Source organism: Hydra vulgaris, chromosome 01, assembly GCF_038396675.1.
Source record: "Hydra vulgaris chromosome 01, alternate assembly HydraT2T_AEP".
In the NCBI taxonomy this organism is placed as follows: domain Eukaryota; kingdom Metazoa; phylum Cnidaria; class Hydrozoa; order Anthoathecata; family Hydridae; genus Hydra; species Hydra vulgaris.
In genome coordinates, this window is record NC_088920.1 from 28,603,005 (window position 1) to 28,609,855 (window position 6,851).

The 6,851-nt window shown below is 32.1% G+C and overlaps 1 protein-coding gene across 1 annotated transcript in view; it reads right to left on the minus strand.

Annotated features, from left to right (window-relative positions):
* LOC100210102 (uncharacterized) overlaps window positions 1-3,945 on the minus strand; it is a 43,030-nt gene extending 39,085 nt beyond the window's left edge. Inside the window, exons 1-2 of the mRNA XM_065787842.1 lie at window positions 3,835-3,945; window positions 3,588-3,713 (exon numbers count right to left, since the gene is read on the minus strand). The gene's annotated coding sequence lies outside the window, so the exon portion shown is untranslated. The remainder of the gene's footprint in view (window positions 1-3,587; window positions 3,714-3,834) is intronic.
* Between the last annotated feature and the right edge of the window lie 2,906 nt (window positions 3,946-6,851).

Here is a 6,851-nt window from a genome sequence, read left to right on the forward strand (position 1 = left end):
GCGGTCTCTTTTGTATCTCTGCCAATGTGAGCTGAAATTATGATGCATTGATTCTGTTGCCTGCTCACTAAAGATCCCCAAGGGAGCCCTTTTGATCTCAATGAATTGCTTCACATGGAAGAAAACAGCATGAACTTTTGGAGTCACACTGATGTTCATGATTGCCAAATATGAGTCTCTGAAGCGATCAATTTTTTCAGAAAAGTCATCCTCCAGAACCATACCAAAACATGCGGTCACCACAGACTTAAACTTTCGAAGGGCATCAATGATTCCAAAGACTTGAAAAGCAGACTCAGTCTCTGCAATTCTTTGAAGGAGGTCAAGATTGCTGAGAAGCTTGTGACAGGCATTCCCTGCAAACTGCCCACTATGGTATGGTTCTTGTTGAATGTGGAGAGCTGAGGGCCACTTGACAACATTGGGCCAAACTTCTGTCATGGCTTTGTACATGTGATTGACCACACCAAGGAGAAGATGGAGTTCCATTGGTGGTATGAGCTCCAAGATGAGTTTGTTTTCAGAACCAGATAGCAAAGGCTCATGCACTACATTGCCAAAAGATCTTGCCTTTTTGATATCACCACAAGACTTAGCAAACTCTTGATAACAGGCAACAAGTGAGCCTAGTGTCCTCAAAGATCCTGATTGAGAAAGATGCTTTGATTCTGTGTTGCACCAAGAGCAAGGGTGAGTACTTGCATGGCTCTGAAGGCCACAAAGGATGTTGGCAAGTTTCATGTCGCATGAGACAACAAAGTTGACTTTGTCTAACTTGATTAAAGACAAGATCTGCCTCACATTTTCAAAGTTTTCTGGTAGTCCTTCTGATAAAGCCACAAGCATTTGACGCTTTACACTACTGTCTTTGGCAGTCCTCTGAGTTAAAAGTTTTTTCCGTGGTGGTGACCTTGAATCACAGTGAGAATCCAACTCCATAATGCCAAGAGAAACTTTCAGAAATCCTCCACCTCCATCAATTCCCAACTTGACAATATGATTCTGGAAAACTCTTCGAGAAAGCAGGACTTCATTCAAAAGCTCGGCAAGATCCTTGCAATGCACAACCACAAAGTCAGTGGAGTTACTCTCTGATAAAACTTGGATGCTGGTTTGAGTAAAAAACTCAGACAACTGTTTGCCAATGGCTTCAAACTTAGCAAGAAAACTAGTCTCCACAATCTTGGTGTCACTGGCTCTGTTGATGGTTGATGCCAATTTCTTCATGCCAAGGTTGGACAGTCCTGTGTTTAGCTGAACTTGTATAAGATCTTCAGTTTTGATGCTGGGTTCAGGAAAAAGAGCTCTTGCACTTGAGCTTCCTAAAAATGAAATTATATTAACACTTTTTGTAATTTTAAGTTTTAAAATTAAAGGTATTCCCTCTGAACCTGCCATCTTTATATGTATACATAAAAATCACCTGTTTTAACTCTAAGTGGTGGGCCGCCTTTAGGATGCGATATTTTGACAGTACCACCAGGTGTGGAAGGTTTAGTAGAGATAACTTGAGTAGCTATTTGCTCTGCAGCGAGTGGATCAGCTGTAGCTAGCTGCTTGAGATTCTCTCTAAAAGTGAATGGAGTGCACTGATGTGGCAGACCTCTTCCAACTAGACTCAAACAATCACCACATCTTTGAGGGGTACAATTTTCCACAGGTTTAGAATAGTCCACTGGGCTCTTCTCATTCAACTTCAAATGTCCAACTTGACAAATAAGACAGTTGCAACCTTGATCTCTTGTTGGTGGTCTAACTTTTATAGATGAGCAAAGAAACAAAGGTGGCAGGTTAACATCTTTTCCTTCATCTTTTCTCCGAAGAATTGTTCGACATGAGTTACAAATGCCTCTTGGCACTCTGGTATCAGTCAAATCAAGACTTGTATGGTAATGCTTGAGGATCTTTTCAACAAGGAACTGTGTCAACTCTCAAGAGCACTTCTTCAGACACAAGACACAGACAGATTTCCGACAATCTTCATGATTTTTTGAAAAATTTGGCATTTTGAAATTTTTCTCACACAACTGATAAGTGAAACACTTTAAATAAACATGTTCACTGCCAATTCCCGGAATTTTTAGTTTGTTTACAATTTTGATGCAAAACTTAAAATAAACATGTTCACTGCCTATTCCCGGAATTTTTAGCTTATTGACAATTTTGATGCAACAAAATGTTTATAATATAGTTCAACCATGAAATTGTAGGTAAAATTTTATCTTCTGAGTTAAAATAAATACAAATTATACTTGCTATATAGACTGTTATGTTTTAGAGTAATAAATGCTAATTTTGGATAGTTTTTGAAAGCTGTAAAAATGCAAAACTTGAAAAGCTGTCATTTTGCCCTATTGTGCAAAGTACTAAAAACTAAAAATCAAAATTATTTTCTTGGACGAAATAGTTAGATTTCAAATTTTACATTTTTGGAGTCAGGAAACATTGTAGTTTCACCCTGTCAAAGCGGTTTTCTCGGGTCAGCTCAAAGTAGTTTTTGGTCATTTTTTACAACAGTGAATATTTCATGTTGGCTCTCAGGAACAAAACTAAAAAACTGTTTTTTTTAAATATATCATTTATAGATTTTACTATATAAAAAATGAGATTTATAAAATAAAAGTAAAAAAAATTCTTTTTCAAAAATGATTTGATTTTAGAAAACTTTATATAATTTTGTTTTATTTGAGACTCAACATAATTTATTTGAAAAAAAAAATATCACAACTTTGGAAACCCCTTGAATGTCCAATGTTAAGGACCCTAAAAAATGTTTGATTTTTAAAGTTTTTTTGAATGCAGTGTTATTTTATTATGTAAAGGTCAAGGTTATATATATATATATATATATATATATATATATATATATATATATATATATATATATATATATATATATATATATATATATATATATATATATATTCATATATATATACATATATGTATATATGTATATATATATATGAACCAGTGTTTTTTAAAAGGGCTGATTTGCTAAAACTCGTTTTTGAGTAAATTAAAAAAAACTCTTTTCTTTTAATATTAAATATACAGAATTTGTGTAATATACTTTAAAAGTATGTATGCAAGAGTAATATCTTAGTACCCTTTGATAATTGTTATAAAATTTCGTTGGTTAGTAATTAATATATGAATTTTCGAAAAAAATCTCGCTCTTAAAAAAAATATTTCAGGAAGGAAAACAAATTAAAACCCCTTAAGAACTACAACTATGTACTTTAAAACAATATTTCAATGTGCCAGTTATAAATATAAAACATATATATGAATTGATAACTGAAATACCCAGTAAACGCAGATTGGTTCTGAATTTGTCAATATTTAGTCGAAATCAGTCGAAAAATGGATAAAACGTTAAGTGACCTATTATTGACTAAAAATCGACACTTGGTTTGAAATATATATTTCAAATTTTTTTTATATATTAGTTTACTAAACGTCGATCTAATGTTTAGAATATCGACTTACATTTGTCAATATTGTAAACCTTTAATCGACCTTAATTAAACGTAAACATTTAAAGATTTAAAATCTACGCTTTAAATCTTTTAATATATACGTACCATTCATGTTTATTTTTGACATTAAAAAATTAGTAACGTCGCGACATAACATATGCAGTGGTTTTTTAACAGCTCTGTTCCACCAATTTTCTTTACCAAATGTAACTAAATTAAGCTAAAATGCATCTAAAATAATAAAGTGAATATTTAGTTATTAAACCTCTTGATTACTGCAAAGATGAATACCTATTGTTCCACAATCATACTAGCGTTTACAAAATGAATTTAAACTGTTTATAAAACTTACAAAAAAAGTTCTTGCAGCAGGATTTTCATAACGAGAGACCAGCAACTCATATTTTTTAACTGTGTCAATGTGGTCATCAATAATTTCTAAAACATCGGAGTCCATTGATTTGTTGGCATTTAAAAAGGTAGATTGTCGCGAGCTTTTTAACTTCCGTGAATTAAAATGGCGCACCCGACACTAGTTTATTATTTATTTATTAGTTGTTTAGCTTTTAGTTGTTATAAGTTTTTATTAAGTTTTTTATTTCGTTTTAATTAAACCTATTTAAGCCGCGTGACTTAAGCTGTTATGTATGTCTTCTGACCAATGGCTATATAACTATACTATAGTATATTAAACGTTTATTAAACGTCGATCAAACGTTTAGATTAACGACTTATATTAGTCAATATTGTAAATGTTTGATCGACGTTTAATAAACAGGAAATTTCGGAAACTTCCATTCAGAAAATCCTCTATTCGTAAAGTTGTTCTGCGTAATTCCAATTTTGATTTATGAATTTATATTTAAAATGCTAACTATTTTACCCTAGTTTTTTGCGGTTACAAATCAGGTTACGAAATGAGACGATCAGGATACGAATGTAGAAGATGACGTTGCACAAACAAATTCAAGATGAACAAGTGGTAGACGGTATTCTAGGAAGATTTTTGATAATGCATAAACCAGAGAAAACAGTGATCCAAAATATTTATTTATGAGTTTATTAATTTTATTAGTAATCTTTGACTTAATCTTAATGTAAACTTTTATTTACCTTTTTATAATTATCGAAGCATAAACAAGTATAGTGTGCACGAACATTTTTTCTCTAAATTCCCACTATATGAAAACATTTTGTATAAGTTTATAACTCTATTATTATTTATAAATTTCATTACTTTTATAACTACATCTTATTTATAAATTTCAAGACCTATATAGACTTATTACTTATATAAAGTTAAAAAGTTATAACGTAATTTTAATTTATATTAGTTTTAAAACTTAAATAAATTGAGATTATGTTAACTAAATCAAAGAAACTATTAAACAAGATCTAAAAGTTTAATATACGTTTACTTAGACTAAATCAAAACGCTTTATATACGTTAATTAGACTAGATTTAAACGTAAGTTAGACAAAATCTAAACGCTTTATATACGTATAATAATCTCATAATAGACGTCTAAAATACGTTTGAATATAGACGTTTTATGGACGTTTATTCTAAACGTTAATCTGGATTTCATTCTAAACGGATAATCGACCAAATCTGAATGTTTTGTCAAAACGTTGTTTTGACGTTTAATAGACGTTTGTGTGTTTACTGGGTAGCTATCAGTACGCATTAAGTCAGCATTTTAATCTAGTTCTTCCTCAAAGTCACTGTCAGGGAGATTCTCACTTTAATTAGTTGGCTAGGAGTACAGCTCGTTATAAAACTCGTTGAATTCTTCAGTAATGAATTCTTTTAATTTGTTAAGATCTTCCGCCTTTATTTTTTTCAGTGTAACTTTGCCACTTAGATGAGCTAAACTATTGACCTGTGGTACAGTACCTGTATGTTTAGACATAAAAAAAGTATGACAGACCAAACCATTAATATTGGTGAATGCCTTAATGAAGCCTTTTTTACCATGCTCATATACAAATGAAACAAGTTACTTATAGAAAAGTGAACCTTCTTTTCTTTTGGGGTATTTTCCCCTTGGTTTCTAAAGAAATGCAAGATTTTTTGAAATGTTAACCTTTATACCCTTAATACCCTTGGTTTCTGAAGAAATGCAAGATTTTTTGAGCAGTCGTGGTGCAGTGGTAGCACGCTTGCCTTAAAAACAAAGGATCCGTGGCTCAAAACCCACCTCTGGGCAAGTTTTGAGACATTGGTTAGAAAGGAGGCGTGAACTTCCAATTAAATGCTCAGCCGCGGTGCTCTTTGATAAGACCGTAAGGACGTCTTGGGGCACCTAAATAAAATATAAAAAATTAAAAAAAAAAAATGTTTTGGGCTCCTAGTTTTGAAATCAAAAAATTTAGTTGCACCTACTAACGGGTGATGCGGAAGTTATCGGACAAAATAAAAACGTCAATAACTTATTTATAAATAAAAAACAAACTACTATTATATTTTTTTTAAATAAAGCATTTATCTTTTAATAAAAATATATTATTTTTTATATGAAAAAACACCACCATCTGCAATTGATCTCAATTTTGCTCTGACGCCTTTCATATGCGACTGTAAAAAGTTTAAATCAATTTCTTGTAGTTTTAGTTTAATGCGATCAATCAAAACTTGCTCTGTTGAAGCTTGCCAATCTCCCTCGTAAACCTTCTGTGCCAAATGTCCCCGAAAATTTTTAATGGGTCGTGCTTGAGGCACATTTGGGGGATTGGATTCTTTATCAACGTAATAGGCATATTGGTCCATCCAATTTAGAGAATCTTTAGAATAATGAGAACTTGCTAAATCTGGCCAAAATAAATAGTTAAAGTCTCCGTGATACTTGTGAATAAATGGAAGAAGTCGTTTTTCTAAACATTCATTAATATAGATTGATGAATTGATCGCTACAGCCTTGGAAGTGCGAAACAATGGCTCGGATATACCACGGTCAGATAGGCTATCCACATTAACAATTTTTTTGGAAATTTCTCTTTTCCTATAAAACGAACACTTTCTGGGCATGTCTTTTTGTTGTTTGTGTAGTATCCAGAATTTCCAGGCATGTTGTCCCCTGCAAAACAAAAGTATTTTTCGTCATCGATGACTAGAAGCGATATTGTGTTATAGAGTTGGTTAACTAGTTTCCTGCTTCTTTTCTTTGCCTTTATTTGTTGTTCTATAGTGTATTTTGGAGCCTTTTCACGTTTTCTATATTTAATATTCATTTTTTTTTAACTGACGACCAATTGTCGATTAATTTACACTGAATTTAATACCTATTTTTTTTCTGACTGACCCCTTTTCGATTGTTGACAAGTCTCGTTAATTCGGCTTTCTTTTCTCTAGTCCAGGATGTCGTACGA